We start from the raw sequence: 21,641 nt of genomic DNA, 5'->3' as shown, positions 1-21,641 counted from the left end.
GTCAGACAGAACTCAGTTGCACTGTTAGACATGAAATTTTATTGATTTCAGTGGAATGCAGAGCCAAACTCATATTACAGTCAAGTGGCAATCCTGTGCATGCTTCCTGGGGAATCTTTGGCGATCACTCGTAGCCAAGTAAGATCGTCTTCCATAAACATGGTTTTAACAATAGTCCGTAAGTGACTGTGGAGGCCAATTCTGGATCCACACGTCCTTCCACAGTGGGGACATTGGTTTCTGGGCGGGAGTTGATCACAGTGAGGGTTTGCCAAGCATGCCTTCCTCTTAGCACGTTTCTCCCTTTTATCCTGAGTTCAAGTGTCTTCAAAGCCCATGACACCTTGGGCAATGGCTGTTCTCCAAGTGGAGTGCTCACAAGCCAGTATTTCCCAGTTTTAAAGATTTGCCTTGACAGAGTCTTTAAACCTCTTTTGTTGACCACCAGCATTACGCTTTCCATTTTTAAGTTCAGAATAGAGTAGTTGCTTTGGAAAATGATAATCAGGCATCTGCACAACATGACCAGCCCATCAAAGCTGATGCTGAAGAATCATTGCTTTGACACTGGTGATCTTTGCTTCTTCCAGTAGACTGGCATTAGTTCACCTGTCTTCTCAAGTGATGTGGAATTTTTTCCGGAGACACCAATTGAACACAATTGAACTCAATGGGACTTACTTCTGAGTGAGTGGGTCATTTCATTGGGACATAGGTATGTCTAATTCCCTCTGCATTGCACCCACTTAGTATATCTACTGATTTATTCTTTTTGTGATATCTCTGTCACACACCCACACCCTTTTGCCTCTTCCGTAATAATTGCGCTCATGTAATCAGGGTGGAATGCAAACCTATTTTCACAATTCTGCCATGCTACCGACTGCTGAAAGTGTATCCACAGTTGATGACAGGAGTTAATGGCCATATTTGCATTATCTCCGGATGCATTTAAATAACACACTGGCTCTGTGTGTTCCATAAACTTTGTTCCTTAGCATAAGAAACCTAGCATGCGTTCCCAGTATAGGGAATGCCGTAAAATTTAAATTGGTGTATCTTGTAATTAACTGTGGTCTAAGAGTTTACAGGCAACTTCAGATCAGTGGTTCACTATATTAACCATTTCACAAGGAGGAAACAGAATTAGAAAGAGGCCAAGAAAGCAAACAAGCACTTTTTTATTTAATGGCAAAGAAAGTCTAAGAAGTTGTATTATAGTTGCCTTATCTTTATGCATAGCAAGAGATTCATTTTGCCTCCTTCCCTGCAAAACAAAACATTTATTAAAAAAAAAAAAAGCAGGCACACGGGTGAATGCCAATTATCTGCACGTAATTTCTTACGTAAACAATGCAAGATAACAAATCCAACTTTTTTGGTTTGTGGCAACACGAGTCCCTTTCCTTCTCATCTGTTTTATCCTGGATTACCTGGTTGTTGTTGGGTTTGTTTTTGTGGTGGCAGTTCCTTACCTTAAGGCTGAGATATTATGCATAGAAGGGAGTAAATCCTGTTGAATACTATGAGATTGAACTCTAAGGGGTTGAGTTCTATAGAACTGGCTTAGGACTGCGCCTTAGAAGTCTTAGTATGCTTCTAAGTAGTGCAGGAAACTCCGCTCAACCAGAAGACACAACTCTTTGGATCTCCAGTAGGCATAGAACAATATATGGTCTTAGTGCCTCATTTTATGCAGTTGATAGGCAGCTTCGCCAAAGGTTCAGAAGTGTGCCCTTGGTTCTTTAAGACAGAAACCACAGCAGGTGACTGTGTTATGCTATTGTAGTTCCTGCCTGCCCCCCAGTCATTGTCGCTGCCGCTTCTGTTGCCCATATTACCAATTCTACTCTGGTGTTAATAATATGATGTTGTTATTATGTAGGTTTAATTTCATTGTACACAGGTTGTACAATGACAAAAAAAGGTATTATTATAAGTAGGTGGGAGATAACTGGTGTCACCCAGACAAGCTAGCTGATGAGTAAAACCACCTTGAACTAGATTTATTTTGTCAAGATTTATTTCCGTTTTAGCTGATCTCCGTTTTTTTATATTTAGAAAAATCTTAAAAGTTGTCCAGAAGAGAAGTTAACATCCCAAGAAAGCCAAGTTTTAATTTACTCAGTCAGAGTACTTTATGCATTATCTTTCCCACATTGTTCTAGTCATGGAGGGTCCTTGCATGAGTTGGATCCCTGCTGTTAAACCTCATGTGTAGGTTTAACACATGAGCAAAATGCCCAGATAGGGCCATGTACAGAGACATCACACTGCCAACAAAGGTCCGTATAGTTAAAGCTATGGTTTTCCCAGTAGTGATGTATGGAAGTGAGAGCTGGACCATCAAGAAGGCTGATCGCCAAAGAATTGATGCTTTTGAATTATGGTGCTGGAGGAGACTCTTGAGAGTCCCATGGACTGCAAGAAGATCAAACCTCTCCATTCTGAAGGAAATCAGCCCTGAATGCTCACTGGAAGGACAGATCCTGAAGCTGAGGCTCCATTCATTTGGCCACCTCATGAGAAGAGAAGACTCCCTGGAAAAGACCCTGATGCTGGGAAAGATTGAGGGCACAAGGAGAAGGGGACGACAGAGGACAAGATGGTTGGACAGTGTTCTCAAAGCTACCAACATGAGTTTGACCAAACTGTGGGAGGCAGTGGAAGACAGGAGTGCCTGGCGTGCTCTGGTCCATGGGGTCACAAAGAGTCGGACACAACTAAACGACTAAACAGCAACAACAAAAATACTTTGTATGAACATGTAGCTTAGCCAAAGAGCCTTAAAAGAGATTCTTTGCAGTCTGTTTTTGAGTTCTCTGCAAACTCTCTGATTTTCCTGGAGGCCATTAAACAATCTACTTATCATGAATCATACTCTCCCTTTCAATGCTGCTGAAAACAATTGCGATCCATCTGCATTATTAAGTCCTCCTTAAAGGAGGAAAGAAGCATTTTCTGGAAGCTGCTTTTTCTTTCCATGGTAGTATTCCTACAGACACGTAATTGGAACAGAGACACCCCATAAAACCTTTTTCCTGACAGCTCTGCACTCTCTTTAAATTCCAATTAAAAGATCAACGGTTTTAACAGCTCTCAGATATTTGCCACCCAAAGTTGAAAAAGATCTTGTAACCAAGCCTGAGGCACTTGGTAGTGTTTTCTGAAGTTTGCAGCATTAGATTGTCGGCATGCTCTGGCTGAGATACTCACTTGTCCAAACTGGGAGGAAAATTAAAGGGCAAACAGTTGATTCTAAGCACTTACGTTGTTTGTAGTGAATTCCTGTATGTGTGCACACAGAGGTGAGCCCGTTGAATTCAATGGGCGTTGCTCCCATCCCAGATACATTTGTAGAAGGTTATATAGCCCAATTTGTCTGTTGAAAAATGGAGTAATAATAATAATAATAATAATAATAATAATAATAATAATAATAATTTATTGTTTATACCCCATCCATCTGGTTGGGTTTCCCCAGCTACTCCGGGCAGCTCCCAACAGAATACTGAAAATGCGATAAAACATCAAACATAAAAAACTTCCCTAAACAGGGCTGTCTTCAGATGTCTTCTAAAAGTCAGGTAGTTGTTTATTTCCTTGACATCTGAGGGGAGGGTGCTCCACAGGGCAGGCGCCATAACTGAGAAGGCCCTCAGCCTGGTTCGCTGTAATCTCACTTCTCACAGTGAGGGAACCACCAGAAGGCCCTCGGAGCTGGACCTCAGTGTCCAGGCTGAACGAGGATGGTGGAGACGCTGCTTCAGTTATACTGGGTCGAGGCCATTTAGGGCTTTAAAGGTCAGCACCAGCACTTTGAATTGTGCTCCCAAACATACTGGGAGCCAATGTAGGTCTTTCAGGACCAGCGTTATATGGTCCTGGTGGCTACTCCCAGTCACCAGTCTAGCTGCCACATTTTGGATTAATTGTAGTTTCCGGGTCACCTTCAAAGGTAGCCCCACGCAGAGCGCATTGCAGTAGTGCAGGTGGGTGATAACTATAGCATGCACCACTCTGGCGTGACAGTCCACAGGAAGGTAGGGTCTGAGCCTGCATACCAGATGGATCTGGTAGACAGCTGCCCTGGACCCAGAGTGCCTGAATAGCCTTGCAGTTCAACAGACACCAAAGACTCCTCCGCTGAATTGTTTTGCAAGCTCTTCACCTCACACGAACCTCAAAGCTAAGCATCTCCATCATGAAGAGGTCCTTGACAGATTTCAATTGAAGCCATCACATCTGTGTCAGGTCCTACTCTTTCCTACTGTCATAACAAAGTGCTGATAATGTGGTGGTGCATTTAACTGTTTCCAAACATTGTGGCTCAGGCTGCGGCAATTGTACGTACCAGCCACAATAGTTTATTAGGATCTTTCTGACTGCAGCCTTTCCTTTTATTCCCAGGATTGCCTGGCACAAATTCCCTACTTCTGAAATGGCCTTGTCCTTTCCCAAGTGGCAAATCCAATTGTAGCTGCCTGCTTTGGGGAGTTATTGTAGAAAAATCATTAAAACCATCAACCCAGTGCACAGCAGCCGGAAGCGAGGCAAACATGATCTCGAGCTGTATTAGCAGGGGGATACGATGCTAACCGAGAGGTGAGAGGGGTACTGCTTAAGAACCTTATTAGCTGGAGCATATCCAGACCTCTCTGCAGGGGTGGTCACTGTAGCACAGGGTGGATATTATTGCTTTGCAGGGAAGGCAACACAGGGCAGCAAAGATAATATCAGGTCTCTAAAATCTAAGTTATGAAGAAAGGTTAAGGGAGCAGAGCTTATTCTCCCTGGAAAATAACAGACAGGGAGGTGACTTAGGAGAAGTCTTCAAAATTGTGGAAGCTATTGATAAAATTTACTACAGATAGACTTTTTACAGGGATAAAATGTTCAAAAAAAGTAAGAGATGTAAAACTTACAAAGCCAGCTTTAAACAGAGGTTTCTGGGCAACTACAGTCCAGTGTTTCCCAACCGGTGTTCCGCGGCACACTAGTGTGCCGCCGGACGTTGCCTAGTGTGCCGTGGGAGCAGTGGCGTAGCGTGGGGGGTGCCAGGGGTGCCGGCCGCACCGGGCGCAACATCTGCGGGCGGCGCGAGTCCAGAGGGAAGGGACAAGTTCCTTCCTCCGCCGGGCTCCCCGCGAACTTTGTCGCGCTCCTTAATTTCAACAGGTCTGCTATGAGGCAAAGTTAGCTGGAAAGAGTTACCTCCCCTAACTTCTTGTTCTGCACCCAGAAACTGCATGAACGATCATCCATTACGTTCTCAGCAAAAAATATCCTCTCTCCCGACACACCGTTAAAGCCTGCCTCAGCGACTACTCTCTTCCCTTAAGTGGGAAACAGCTGTAGCGGGACGTGCGCGCGCTCCAACCCCCCAGACCCAGCGGGAAGAACGCGAGGCCAGGACCCAAGCTGCGCACCGCGTGACCTGGCGGCTCCGGGCAAACAAACACGCACCGTCCGACTGCTGGCCGCCGGGCTGATGAGGCGGCTCGTGGGTGGCGGGCGACATCCCGCTCCGCACTCGCCTTCCGACACCGCAAATGGGAGAAGAGCCCCAATTCGCTGGCTGGGGAGGCCGTAGGCAGGGCAGGGCGGAGAAGGCGCCTGCGCGTCATCCGGGTATTGTACCGGGCTTCCCTTCTTCGCTCGCTCGTGAGCTCCTGTTTTCGCCGCCTCAGCTGTGAGGAGAGGCGGAGCTGAGTGGGTGGACGGCGTCTCTGTGTTCGGTTTCTCTGTCTATTAAAGGCGCCCTCTTTCTCCAATGGCTATTGATTTTATTCTTCTCTCCCTTCCTCGAAACCACGTACAGTACACAGATTTAATAAATGAATCAGTGCAGGATTTATGTATAAGCTAAACAAGCTATAGCACAATTCAAAGTGTTGGTGCTGACCTTTAAAGCCCTAAGCGGTTTCGGTCCAGTATACCTGAAGTAGCGTCTCCGCCACCATCGTTCAGCCCAGACACTGAGATCCAGTGCCAAGGGCCTTCTGGCAATTCCCTCACTGTGAAAAGTGAGGTTACAGGGAACCAGGCAGAGGGCCTTCTCGGTGGTGGCGCCCGCCCTGTGGAATGCCCTCCCATCAGACATCAAAGAGATAACCATTACCTTCTATGCTGTTACTATTTTTTTATTTTTTTTTTTACATAAGTAAAAAGTGACCTTTCCCCATCTGGCATGGTGGTGTGCCTCGAGATTTTTTTCATGAAACAAGTGTGCCTTTGCCCAAAAAAGGTTGGGAAACACTGAACTACACAACCAAATGATACCTAGCGTTTCCTAGGCTGTATCACTGTGGCAAATCTTAACCAATTTTTTTGCAAATTTGTAACTGCGAATTTTTGGTAATGCATGGGATTTCTTTCTTTCTTTCTTTTACATAGGACTAAAAGCAAGCACAACAACTAGGTTACATACAGTGGAGCCAGTGTGGTGTAGTGGTTAAGAGCGGTAGTCTCGTAATCTGGTGAACTGGGTTCGCATCTCCGCTCCTCCACATGCAGCTGCTGGGTGACCTTGGGCTAGTCACAGCCCCACTCACCTCACAGAGTGTTTGTTGTGGGGGAGGAAGGGAAAGGAGACTGTTAGCCACTTTGAGACTCCTTCAGGTAGTGATAAAGCGGGATATCAAATCCAAACTCTTCTTCTTCTTCTTCTCTTTGAAGACATCTCTTCTGAAGCACACCAGAACCTTGCAAGCCCATCTCTTGGGTAATAGTCATCTGATTAGGGTCACTTCTTCACCATGCATTTCAAGCATATTTATACCACTTTAATAGGCATGGCTTCCCACCCCAAAAGTAGCCTGGGAGCCATAGTTTGTGAAGGATGTTGAGAAGTGAAGCTCTGGGCTGGGTAAACCATGGTTTCCCAAAGTTCTTTGGAGGAAGTTGTAATTGTTAAAGTGGTATAAATGTGCATTAAATGTTTTGTTCTGTGAAACATGGGTTTGTGTGGGTCCCCCCCCTTGACATTTTTTGGTGCAAATGCAATTTCAGTGTGTATGTGACCTGAACTCAGTGGGGTTTAGTTCAGATTAGAAATGTACTATGAACACATTTTTACAGCAGTCCAGAGAAAATGGCTGGTTTGGAAGCAGCCTTCCTGAGTTTGTATTTTGGTTTGGACATCAGCTCACCTCCCATGTCAATGAGATGTGCTAATGCAGCAGCAGCAGCTAACTACTGCCTGAAATTCGCTTGTATTGAGTATCTATTTAATCCAAGCGCTGTAAAACTGTAGTAAAACTGCTTGAATTTGGCAGTGTTAGCATGATGTTTCTTGCCATAAAGCAATGCTATTTTTCTAGGGGGGGAAAGGTGCTGTAACTCACCACAAACACCTCCCTTGTTCTCTTATCATGGCAATGATGCCCACCTGAGAGGTGCTGGAACTGAGTTCCAGTGAGTTCCGGCTGGGGGGAAGAAGCCCCGCCATAAAGCATTACTACTGAAGAATTCATGAAGATACAAAAGGGCAGGAAACCCTCCTTGTCTTTTGCCCACTGAATCCTTCAATGGTGCCTCTGTTCTTTACTACATCCCACTGTCTATCCCAGTCAACACCAATCGCCATGGATATTGTCTATTTCCTTCTTTGTCCTTCATGAAACAACGCAAACAACATAATCTAGGCCTGAGGGAATTCCGAGTGGGCCTCTTCCACTGCTACCAAGAAGGATTCCATTCAAACCCAACCCAGATTTCTCCTCCAGTTTTCTACAGAAATTAGAATCCTGACACAACAAAGGATAATTAGCCACTGATAACAAATTACGTCTTTTTCTAAGCAAATAGCTGAAAACCTAATTATTAAGAGCATTGCTGCAGTCAGCTGTATGACCCTACATAATATGACGGATGGAGTGCTCAGATCCACTGCATAAATTTAGCTGGAGTGTGGTGATTATTTCAGAAATGAAGGGAACCCAAAGGAAGCACACATGAATCAAAAAGCAAATAAGTTACTGCAAAGAATAACTGTGGGGTGGTGGGGACTGGAGGTGTTGGGGCCCATGTACAGCTTTTCACAGAGAGATTAGTTCAGATATATGCTATTTCATTCTAAAGCTTATTGTCAGGGAACTGACATCGGAGCTAGAGGCGGAGGGAAGGCTCTCAAATGATGCTGGAGAAGGGCCCAGCAGGGAGAGAGGCAGCTCCGCAGATGGGGAAGCAAATCAGCGCAACACCAGGGATATAGAGGGGCTGATGGGGGAATCGGCGAGAGGACTCCAGGACTCTTCACCGGACACCAGCGGGGAGAGCACAGGTCCTCCGCTACCCACGCCCACCCTGCGCAGAAGACTTCCGCGCAGAGAGAGTAGGAGGAGACTGGGTGTCAAACAACTTTTATGTTGGAAAAGATTTAAGAAACGCCCACTGACGGATTCTGCTAGCGACTGAGGCAGCCACGACGTGAAGGGCTGCCCAGATTGAAAGGTTTAGCAAGGCAACAAAGCCTGGAGAGGCGGCAACTTACGCACAAGCAACCCATACACATTACACTTATCCTCCAGACCTTTAAGAAATTACACACATACTCACTTCAGAGATTTTATGTCACACAACCCCTTCCAAGAATTCGGACAGGTAATGAAACAAAAAAATGTCAAAGATAATAAAAATACTCTGAGTATGGCTTGGAGACACACAATGCAAACTATTTGCTGACACTAAGCAGCGGAAACACCCAATTTGTTGGGGCAGCACTGCAAAGTACTATTGTGTTTACACTATTGTGTGCCCAACCTTCGGGGGGCGGTGGCAGCAGTGCATGTGTGACATCACATGGTGGGAGGAGGCCTAGCCCCCTACTGGAAAAACTTTTGGGGGGAACCTCTGCCCCCTGTCCCACAGATGCTCCCCCTGATGGTGTTCATGTCCTGTGTGGAGCCTTCCATAGTCCTCAGGCTGGGCACAGTGAGAACAGAATAGTAGACTAGTAAATAGCAGTTCGAAAGCACATCAAAGTACAAGTAGATAAATAGGTACCGCTCTGGCGGGAAGGTAAACGGCGTTTCCGTGCACTGCTCTGGTTCGCCAGAAGCGGCTTAGTCATGCTGGCCACATGACCCGGAAGCTGTACGCCGGCTCCCTCGGCCAATAAAGCGAGATGAGCGCCACAACCCCAGAGTCGGTCAGGACTGGACCTAATGGTGCCCCATGATATTCTTGTAAAGAAGCTGGTAAAATGCGGTCTTGACTATGCTACCACTCAGTGGCTGACTGACCGAACCCAAAGGGTGCTCATCAATGGTTCCTCTTCATCCTGGAGAAGAGTGACTAGTGGGGTGCCACAGGGTTCTGTCTTGGGCCCGGTCTTATTCAACATCTTTATCAACGACTTGGATGATGGACTCAAGGGCATCCTGATCAAATTTGCAGATGACACCAAACTGGGAGGGGTGGCTAACACCCCAGAGGACAGGATCACACTTCAAAACGACCTTGACAGATTAGAGAACTGGGCCAAAACAAACAAGATGAACTTTAACAGGGAGAAATGTAAAGTATTGCACTTGGGCAAAAAAAATATGAGAGGCACAAATACAAGATGGGTGACACCTGGCTTGAGAGCAGTACATGTGAAAAGGATCTAGGAGTCTTGGTTGACCACAAACTTGACATGAGCCAACAGTGTGACGCGGCAGCTAAAAAAGCCAATGCAATTCTGGGCTGCATCAATAGGAGTATAGCATCTAGGTCAAGGGAAGTAATAGTGCCACTGTATTCTGCTCTGGTCAGACCTCACCTGTAGTACTGTGTCCAGTTCTGGGCACCACAGTTCAAGAAGGACACTGACAAACTGGAATGTGTCCAGAGGAGGGCAACCAAAATGGTCAAAGGCCTGGAAACGATGCCTTATGAGGAACGGCTAAGGGAGCTGGGCATGTTTAGCCTGGAGAAGAGGAGGTTAAGGGGTGATATGATAGCCATGTTCAAATATATAAAAGGATGTCATATAGAGGAGGGAGAAAGGTTGTTTTCTGCTGCTCCAGAGAAGCAGACACGGAGCAATGGATCCAAACTACAAGAAAGAAGATTCCACCTAAACATTAGGAAGAACTTCCTGACAGTAAGAGCTGTTCGACAGTGGAATTTGCTGCCAAGGAGTGTGGTGGAGTCTCCTCCTTTGGAGGTCTTTAAGCAGAGGCTTGACAACCATATGTCAGGAGTGCTCTGATGGTGTTTCCTGCTTGGCAGTGGGTTGGACTCGATGGCCCTTGTGGTCTCTTCCAACTCTATGATTCTATGATTCTATAATGGTAAGGGGTCCCTTTACCTTTACCTTTAAATAGACCTTCAGCACAATCTAGCAGGGCTGTTGTTATGTCCAGCACCTGTATCAAGCAAACTCAATATCGTCACCATCGCTGCAGGGAAATTTTTCGCCTCAAGTTTCATATGGGTGAAACAGTCTCATTAAAGTACCTCACGCGGTAAGCTAACAAATTGCACATTTTGGCCCTGGCCTGGGTGGCCTTTTTTCATACCGCTTGGTATGAAAAGTTGGGCCGCCCTGAATTAGCTTGTGGTCAGAATTAAAAAACACTTCCGAAAGTACTGAAACGGATATAAATGGGTAGTATCGCATGCTAGCCCCTCTCAGAGTAGACCGACTGAATTTAAGAGACATGAATAACTTAGTTTTATTTATTTCAGTGGGTCTGCTCTGCATAGCATTCGTTTACATGCAGCCCTATCATGGAAGCTAAACAATTGTATTGTGTGAAAGATCTCTGCTGCTTCTCCCCCACCTGCTACCGCAGAATTCCTCACCCTGCTTTAGCACCTTAGAAGATTCGGGGGGGGGGGGAGATATAAACTGTTCCTGAATTAATTTGCACAACAACAGGTAATCATGAAAACTGAAGCAGCATTTGGTGACAAGGGAAGCCACCCAGGGCACCATGCTTATGAGCATGCATGCCCAGTCACCCACACATACTGTCACTGACAACAGAAGATGCATATCAAAAAGGATATGCGAGGAAGCCATAGGGGGAAGGAGTGTATCTCAAATGCACAGGTAACTTAATTAGTAAATAAGATACACGCTGTGCGATGTTGCTGTCTGTTCAGCAAGTGAATAATAAAGCCATCTGAGGCTTTCAGATCAAATAAATAACTCCACTTCTTTTCATATCATGGATGTTATAATGATATATTATACATTTATAATCACATGTTATGTAGTTGTACAGTTTTATAGCTGTACCATTATAGACCTATGCTATAATGGCAATTGTATGCACTTATATTTCACAATAAGAGGAACCATCTTTTTTTTACTAATCAGCTAGCTATCCAAATCAATATAGGGAGTAGTTGAGGGGTGTGTGTGTGTATGTTTATAGTGTGTGTATAAAATGGCTTATTTAATAAATTGCTTGCTCATTACTTAATTGCTTATGTGTGTGACCACCTCCTGTGTTGGAGGTGGGAACAGGTGATATGAAAGGTCAGTCGGCAGTTCATTCACACAAATTAATCATCGCTAGATGAACATGCATGTCCTAATCAGCCCTGTGATTGTACAATAGGGGTGGACAGATTGGTAAATTTTGTTTTTCTCACTTGCTCATTTCTCCAGTCTTCAATTCGTTTCTCCACATTTCTGCACCAATTTGTGATTATTATTTTTAATCCTCATGAAAATTATTCAGCATTTTAGTGCAAATCTCTCCTAATCAACACATCTTATATGCCGTTTTGACTAATGTATACATTTCTGCAAGCAATATAATCCTAACGTAATGTATTTGGGTACACTATATTGTTTTCACTAACACTTTCATTTTTATGCACAGCCTCGCCTCATATATGCATTGTTGTAAATGCCATTTGGTTGGAGAACTACACCACCAAATTGGGAGAACTGGGAATTCCAAAGGATGCCTGTGTTTCAGTTTGTGTCTTATTTCAGAAAGTGAGAATTTGGTTAGCGTGCCTTTAAATGCAAACTGAACTGAATCCTCCCCCCCCCATCCCTCTTGTGGAATCATAGAGTTGAGAGAAACCTTAACGATAAACTGGCCCAAAGTAATCAGTGAAGCTGAGGCTAGAGTGGAAATTATCTACTGCGGCATCCCTGATCGGCGGCCGTCCAGCCCTGCTTAAAAACCCTCTAGCGATTTCCAAGGCAATCTGTTGATCAGTAATCACACAGCTCATGTGATGAAGCAATGGGGCCGTGCTTGCTGACCACGCCTCTGCCGCACTGCACACCTTACATTAGAGTAGAAAGGCCTAAAGGAGGGAGCCTTCTCTATACTTTCACTGCCAAAGTGTATGAGGCCATCAACTGGGATGGGGGAGAGAGGGATGAGGAGACTGGGCAAGAAGTGATGGGAGGCAAAAGCAAGGTGGCGTACCTAGGCCTGCTGTGATGCTATCCAGCAGGACCGTGTCATACCCTCCAACAATTCTCTGATGAAAACAAGGACATCCTATTCCATCATCATCATCATCATCATCACCACCACCATCATTTCTACCCCACCCATCTGACTGGGTTCCCTCAGCCACTCTGGACGGCTTCCAACATATATAAAATCATTAAATACATATAAAAAAACTTTCCTATACAGGGCTGCCTTCAGATGTCTTCTAAATATTGTCTAGTTACTTATCTCCTTGGCTCAGGGGTAGCATAACTCCATTGCCTCTGACATTTCTCTGATGAAAATAGGGACGTCCTAAGGAAAAGTGAAGGGACGCGGGTGGCGCTGTGGGTTAAACCACAGAGCCTAGGACTTGCCGATCAGAAGGTCAGCGGTTCGAATCCCCGCGACGGGGTGACTCCCGTTGCTCGGTCCCTGCTCCTGCCAACCTAGCAGTTCAAAAGCACGTCAAAGTGCAAGTAGATAAATAGGTACTGCTCTTGAGGGAAGGTAAACGGCGTTTCCGTGTGCTGCTCTGGATCGCCAGAAGCGGCTTAGTCATGCTGGCCACATGACCTGGAAGCTGTACACCGGCTCTCTTGGCCTGTAAAGCGAGATGAGTGCTGCAACCCCAGAGTCGGTCACGACTGGACCTAATGGTCAGGGGTCCCTTTAAGGAAAAGTGGAACATTTCAAGATCCAGTCAGAAACTGGGATGGCTTCTGTAACTCCAGGACTGCCCCTGGAAAATTGGGACACTTGGAGGGTCTGCTAATGCTGATGGGGCCTGAGAGAAGGTGCTCAGGCGGGTTTGTAATGCAAGCTGTATAGGGCTTTATAGGTCATAAGTAAATAGTTAAATTAGACTGCTAAGTTTCTAGGCCATAATGTATATTAGCTAGGGAATCTCTTCCAGATTGTAAGACGATGTAACTGTTAACATCTTCTTACAATATGAAAATATACAATAATTGAGATCTAATTATCAGTATTAAGAAATGCTAATCTTTCTGCCTTGGACAACTGTTGCACTGCACTAATGGCCATCGGTCCGTTTTAAGATACTAGTAAAAAAAATGATATAAATTGAAGTTGCCAGATGGATTTATGTTAATCCAGCAGCCGAGGCTCTTTGCCCAAATAGAGCCCTTATCAACCTTTATCCAGGTGAGGGTGGACTATAAGTGGCCTCCCTTCCTTATCCACCTGTGCATTTCCAGGTTCTTGGCAGAAAGGCGAAAGTGAGGCCTGAAGATTGCTCCTATGCTCCATCATCATTTTGTTGTTGTTAAAAAGAAAAAAGAAAAAAAGAAAAGCCCTCCTACTGGTAGATGGATCTTGCTCTCATCTACCCTGGCATGCCTCCAGCATGCCTGCTTTGGGCTCTTCCTATTCCAGAGCTTCAACCTTGGTAGGGTAAAGACCATGGAAGCTGCTCTGGCCGCAGGAATGGAGAGTCTGACATTGGGTCTCCCTCTCTGAGGTTGGAGTCCTCCATCCACCCTGGCAGAAGGTGGCCCTATGCATCCTACGTCCCCTTTGGTGCCTCCTCTCTGGGGCCATTGGATTTCAGGGCCAGCTACCTAAATGGATGGATGTGAAAATGAACCTGTGGAAGTCGATATGAAGTTAAGTGAACTAGCAGTGTAGCTAGAACCAATGGTAAATCTGGATAGTCAGTTATTCCTATATACAGTGGTACCTCGGGTTACATACACTTCAGGTTACATACGCTTCAGGTTACAGACTCCGCTAACCCAGAAATAGTGCTTCAGGTTAAGAACTTTGCTTCAGGATGAGAACAGAAATTGTGCTCCGTTGGCATGGCAGCAGCAGCAGGAGGCCCCATTAGCTAAAGTGGTGCTTCAGGTTAAGAACAGTTTCAGGTTAAGAACGGACCTCCGGAATGAATTAAGTACTTAACTTGAGGTACCACTGTATATACATACATATATATATATATATATATATATATATATGCATAACATTTTTAACAATTATTGAACATATTTTTATATCTTATACACATTTTTTTGACTTCCATCAATCACATCTGAAAATTTTCCAATCTTATTACTTAGTTTACATTTCTTACTTTCACTATTACATTTAAATATAATAACTAATGTCTCTCTTTTTTCTCTTCTTTGCAATATTTCATATATTTCTCCTTACAAAACTTCTTGTGATCCTACTAGCGTAATTTGTTTACAGTTGCTCTTCAAATAGTTCGTATATTTCTTCCAATCTTCTGTAAATCTCTGGTCCTGCAGGTTTCAAATCCTTCCTGTCTTTTTATCCAATTCTGCATAGTCCATTAATTTTGTCTGCCATTTTTCTTTCATCGGTATTTCTTCTTGCTTCCATTTCTGGGCCAACAATACTCTCGCTGCTGTTGTTGCATATAAAAACAGTTTAACATCCTGTCTATTAATATCCTGACTTATAATACCAAGTAAAAATGCTTCTGTTTTTTTTAAAAAAAATGTATATTACAACATCCTTTTTCATCTTATTATATATCATTTCCCAGAAGTTTTTTACTTTCTTACATTCCCACCACATATGATAAAATGTTCCTTCTTTTTCTTTACATTTCCAACATTTGTTATTTATCTTATACATTTTAGCTAATTTCAGTGGTGTAATATACCATCTACACATCATTTTCATCACATTATCTTTCAAAACATTACAAGCTGTAAATTTTATTCTTTCTTTCCACAACCTCTCCCCTTCTTTTAGCTGTATATTATATCCAAAATCTTTTGCCCAGTGTATCATAACCAATTTCACTTCCTCATCTTTCAAGTGCCGTTCCAGCAGTATTTTATACATTTTAGAGGATAGTCAGTTATTCCTATCTGATATTCCTTTTAAGACAAGAGCAGCAGGGCAACTCAGGTTAAATTGGGATATACCAACAAAGTGTGTTTCTGTGAGTCAGTCTCTCTCTCCCCCCTGAATGTGTGTGTATTGGCAATGGGCCTTGATGCACAAAAGCTCACTGGATCCCACTAGCATCTCTCGATGACTGGGTTGCCCACATTCAGGGCCAGTGAATGAGTTTTGCTTCCACTACAATAGAAGCCATTCATTGGCATGGGGGGAAGTACAGTGGTACCTCGGGTTAAGTACTTAATTCGTTCTGGAGGTCCGTACTTAACCTGAAACTGTTCTTAACCTGAAGACCACTTTAGCTAATGGGGCCTCCTGCTGCTGCTGCGCTGCCAGAGCACAATTTCTATTCTCATTCTGAAGCAAAGTTCTTAACCCGAGGTACTATTTATGGGTTAGTGGAGTCTGTAACCTGAAGAGTATGTAACCTGAGGTACCACTGTAAAGGAATGCATACAAGAATATAGTTGAGCTGTAGGCTAAAGTTGCCATCTCTCTGCCCCTGGTGCCTGAGGTGAAAAGCAGGTTCTAGCCCGTCTCAACTGTTCCATGTATCAATTGACTTTAATCTGCACCATCTGGAAACTGACATTTGTTCCACTGTCTCCTCTGAGTGGCAGCAGCCCTGCAAGTCTCCCTCAGGCTGTTATTCTCCCCATCACCTGCTACCCAATCCTTTTTGCTGGAGAGGCAGTTGGGGGGTGGGGGTCAGACCTGGTACCGCCATGTGCTAAGCCCCCAAGCTACAGCCCCTCCTCTCAGTTTGTCGTGCCAGAGGATGAAGGGATCTGAGAACTGGCATTTTGGATAGATAGAACCATAGAGTTGGAAGGGACTTCAAGGATCATCTTGTCCACCGGGGATCGAACCTAAAACCTTGGTGTTATCAGCATCATGCTCTAACCAACCAAGCTATCCAGGCGAAATATATATAGATCTGTCCATATTGGCACCTTGATCTTCCAGCACATGCAGAAGCCACATCTGTCCACGAGGCTAACACAGTCACCATGTCAGAGCAGCTTCATATATTGGGACGTTGTTCTGCTGGAGCAGCCACTGGTGTCTTCTGCCCCCACCCCACCCCAACCAAAGCGTTTGTTTGGTGGTGCGGTAAACATCCAGACTGGATGCTAATAGCAGCTACAATACACCAGTCAGTTAAGCGGCTTTGCTTTGTAAACCAATTTATTCCGCGGACATCAACTTCTGACACCTCCAACTTAATTGGTTTGATCTGATTTTTATGGAGTTGATATTTATTTAAATATCTATAGATCTCCTTAAAAGTTGCTGTTTGTATGGCGAGTGCCAAACCCGGCTGCTAAGCAGGTCCACTGATCTCTATTTCTGATGTAAAAAAGTTTGTGTGTGTGTGTGTGCATACGTATGTTTAAATGTATCCTTCTTCTGTTTTTAATGCCTTTTCCTGGCACTGTGTTTATGACAGAAGAGAGCCTGGTATGTAAATGCACCCTTCCAGGTTCTCTCTGCAGAATAATAATAAAAAAAGGCTTTAGGAATTGAAATTCCATTTATATTTATCTCAACCCAGTAAGAGTGGAGTGTTTATTTAAATACTCTGCTGTTGTTCCTCAACACCCCCCCTTTCTTTTTAACAACAGGCAGCCCTGAAGTGCAGTTATAAGTCTGTTTACACCACACAGATATCAAATTGACTTGCTAATGGTAACTTTTATTCGGTATCCATGGGTTACTGTGTCATGTGATTTGACATCAAGTACAGACAGTGCTGATTAGTAGCATCCAGTTCTGTCCATCTCTGTGCATCACTGAACCATCTGGTCATTTATTCACTAATAAGCCCCTAATGGCCCAAATATTCACCGGCCTGTCATTGTGACATGGCATAAAATGCCTACATCTTTCAACTTGCTTTGACATGTTGCTTGTTTCACATCAAAACCCGTCATTTACAGGAAAAGAGCTCAGAGGGGTAAAATCTTGACCTAATCTGCAGTGTTAACACAAAGACAGAGGCTTTGTTATGTGGTAGCCTGACTGAAAGCATGTAAATGGGCATGAATTCATTTTGTACATTTTTTCCCCATTCTCATTTTACAACATTCTTTAAGTTTGGTATCATTCCTAATATGGCTTTAAAAAAAAAGAATCAGAGCTGTGCTTGAAATATCTTTTCTTTATCTGTTTATGTGTTAAACGAAAGCTTCAGAGGGAACTTAAGCTTCACGTATGTCTTGCCATCTTTTTAAAACTAAAATGCCCAGAGGAAAGGTGTGGTTTGGAAGACAGAGAGTTTTTCAGATTTATTAAAATATTCATGATTGGACTCATAGAGAGAGCTACATTCTTTATGCTTTTTTTAAACACCAGGCACCAAGATAGTATTTTTCCAGCTTTGGAGAAATATGATCGCTGTAGTTTAATTTGTCTTTGAGGGTATATCTTATCTGGAAAGTCTCTTCTTATTTGGAACACATGGATGGATGCCCTGAATCTGGCAGTCTTCTCACCTTTTTCAGCCATAAAGTGGAGAAATCCATTACGGGAGAAATGGCAAGGAACAACATTTATTTACCTCTCTCCAACAATACCTACATATAATTAACATAGGTTTGCTTGTGGTTTTTTGTAGGGATTTTTTTTTAAAGCACCATTAAACTAATTGCTGTTGAAATCTTTATTAATACTTCATTAAAATGTGATTAAAGCATGATGTAATTGATTGTAACTGGAACAGTTAGAGAGGTTTTATGGCCCTGAAGTCGTTGATATGAATGGAGCACATAATTCAAGCAGAATGTTGTAGTCTCTTGGTGAGTGCCTTAAAGGGTACGCCAGTCTACCAAAGCCCTGTTAATAGGGGCCAGTTTTTCTCCTCTTGTTCCTTGAAAGGGTGGTAAATCATTTGTAGCAGGAGCTGAGGGGTAGGGGACACGGGGTGGTGGGAAGTCATTTCAGGAGGGTTGGAGTGGCAAAACCCAGCTAGTCCAAAGTCCCACACTGGGACAGATTCAAGGTCAACCTATGGGTTCTTAGAGCATTTGTTGTGATTTTTTCCTGTTCTTTTCATACCTCGATGGAACTATGGCTCCACATTTATGCAGTGGCCATGCTCCAACCTGTTATTTTCCTCCTCAAAGGCAGGTGAAGATGCTCCTCTTTACCCAAGCCTCCAGGGAAAGGTAATTTGTTTTTGTTTTTTGACTGACTTTATTTTCATTTTGTCCCTGCTTCCCTTTGTTTTGACTCTTGACGATGGTTTATGATTGTTTCATTTTTTTAGATATCTGGGATTAGTCCGTTGGAAATAGCGTCCAGGTGGAATTTCCTGAAATTGGTAAAAATGTCCGGGAAAACCTGGGCTTATGGCAGCCCATGTTGGACGTTTTGTGTTTATGGCAAATTTCCTTAAAAATAGCTCAAAAACTTCATTTTGGGGGGAGATATTGCAAACAAAGTTCAACAACTTTGCCACCACACCCCTAGAAAAGCTCAACAGCTTTGTTTGTTTCCGGATTTTGACTTTTTGAAATATGGCAACCCTAATATAATATGTATTTATATACATTGCATATTAGGTATATTGTATATTTAGATGCTTCCTACAATGGTTCTCATCCCTTAGTGTGGTAACAAGGGCTTGTCCTCCTTAATATGTTATTAGGTTAGCTTTTCATTTTATTTTGTGTTGCTCACTGTTTTAATTTTTTTTCCTGGTTTTACATTGCTTTTATTTGTTGCATTCTATCTTGTCATGTTGCTTTGACAAGACTTTGTTTTGTATAAAGCAACTGATAAATGGAAATAGTAATGAAGGTTAAAGGTAAAGGACACCTGGGTGGTTAAGTCCAGTCAAAGGCGATTGTGGTGCTCATCTCACTTTCAGGCTGAGGGAGCCGGCGTTTGTCCACAGACAGCTTTCCGGGTCACATGGCCAGCATGACTAAACCGCTTCTGGCGCAACGAAACACCATAACAGAAACCAGAGTGCACAGAAATGCCGTTTACCTTCCCGCCGTAGCAGTACCTATTTATCTAATTGCACTGGTGTAATAATAATAATAATAGAGGGATGCGGGTGGTGCTGTGGGTTAAACCACAGAGCCTAGAGCTTGCCGATCAGAAGGTCGGCGGTTCGAATCCCCACGACGGGGTGAGCTCCCGTTGCTCAGTCCCTGCTCCTGCCAACCTAGCAGTTCGAAAGCATGTCAAAGTGCAAGTAGATAAATAGGTACCACTCCGGCGGGAAGGTAAACAGTGTTTCCGTGTGCTGCTCTGGTTTGCCAGAAGTGGCTTACTCATGCTGGCCACATGACCCGGAAGCTGTACGCCGGCTCCCTCAGCCAGTAAAATGAGGTGAGTGCTGCAACCCCAGAGTCGTCTGTGACTGGACCTAACAGGCAGGGGTCCCTTCACCTTTACCTTTAATAACAACAACAACAACAACAACATCACAATAATAATTAAAAACAGGGCTTTTCCTCAGCTGGAACTCGCCAGAACTCAGTTCTGGCACCTCTCAGGTGGGCACCATTGCCATTCTAAGAGAACAAGGGCGGTGTTCATGGTGAGTTCCAGCACCTCTTTTTCTAGATAAATAGCACTGATCAAAAATATTTGTTGTACCCCTCTCATATGACCTTGTGTGAAGGACGAGTTATAAATATGGATTCATAACTAAGTCAATGTATATAGCAATGTTTATAAGCCCACGTTAAAAAGTTACTATCTTTATATATATATATTGAAGAGAACATATTTTTGCCTTTGATATGCATACCTATCGCAGAGACTCACAGCAATTATCTAGAAACACCAGTGTTTCTGAACAACGATATGTAGTCTGGAAAAGCAAGGAAGGCACCGAAATTTGTCCAAAATGCTTATCTTACTCTACTTTGTGTATGACCACAGTATTCAGGCCATTTGTTATGGCCACTGGAAAGAGGAGTCCCCTTCATTGGTAGGCAGTGGTGACCACCATTAGTAGACGTTAGTCAAACACGATGAAGGCAGTAAATGAGCTGAGCGGCACACTTCGTTCTCTGGGAAGAGACCCAATCAAATTTAAATTTCATATATACATTCCACATTTGTCATCTCTGCAGCCCACTTCATTACCTAGACTAGAGTTATATATGCGATGTTAATAAATGCATCCTATGGCTTATGGTTACTGTACTGAATCCTCGTTGTTATCGTAAGTGCCTCTCAAGGGTGCTAGCTAACACGCAGAAGACAGTTCAGTACGACGTGGAGCACTTTTATTCCCAGGGGCAAAATAAAGGAATGCAGATAGAGGCACCTGGGATCTGGGGTGATGGTGGTGAGATACACGGGCCCTGGCTCCTTTGTGAACTCAGCATCTGGGCTGAGGGGCGAACCCATCTACTTTCTGCCACAGAAATCGACATGAGTTTGCCTTCCATGCCTGGGCCTGTCAACATGGCCTTAGCTGTAACCTGGGTTCTGTTTGTTGGAAACACAAAAGTGGAGCCCATCTCGGACTTGAATGGAGGGCCATATTCCACACACAGAGGAAGCCACCTGGCTTAAGTACCACATGAGCTCTCTTGTATTTCCATAGCTGTCAACTGTCCCTTATTTGGCGGGAAACTCTCTTATCCCAGCGCCGTTTCCCGCTGCTGTCCCGGATTGATGATATCCCGTAAATTTCCCGGGTTTCAAAGGAAGCAGCTCCTCTCCTTCCCTCCCTCCCTGCCGGCCAGGGAGGAGGGAGGCTCCAACTGTGTTGCTTGGCTGCGTTGCTCACCCAATAAGGAGTCTAAGAATGACTGGGGGGTGGAGCTTGCATGCCTTGTGCTGATCAAATCGGCCGCGTTGCCTGGGGACTTGCCTTTGCTCAGCGCTTCCCAGCGGAGAGGTGATGGTGGTTTTCCTTGCTGCATCCCCTTTGCTGGGTTGCTGCGCTGTGGGAACCACCGCTTGAGGCTTCGTTGGGCTGCTGGCTGGGCTTTCTGCCTTTGGCTTGGAGGGGCTCTGAACATACCTGTGCTTGGAATCGGATGGATACGTCATCAACAGCCCACTCGCCCTTGCCGGGGTAAAGATCTGTCTGGAGCGAAGACACATGGTGGGGGAAAAGGAAAGTCGCTAGTTGAGTACAATGGCGGGTGGCGATCTCATGGGAGGGGGGGCTTTTGGATTTGTTTTGGAGGCTCTTTCGATTGACTGTTATGGAGAAAAGGAAAGGAGCTGGTTGACTAAAATCCCTTATTTTGGCTGCTGATCCCTTATTTTCGAGGCTGCTGGTCCCTTATTTTCAAATCTGTAAGTTGACAGCTATGTGTATTTCCCAACCCAAGCACCCTGCCGTGCACATCTTCTTCCTTCTGGCCT

The sequence above is a fragment of the Podarcis liolepis genome (assembly GCF_965112155.1).
Source record: "Podarcis liolepis genome assembly, chromosome: 1".
Taxonomy (NCBI): domain Eukaryota; kingdom Metazoa; phylum Chordata; class Lepidosauria; order Squamata; family Lacertidae; genus Podarcis; species Podarcis liolepis.
Note: the sequence above shows the minus strand (reverse complement) of the source record.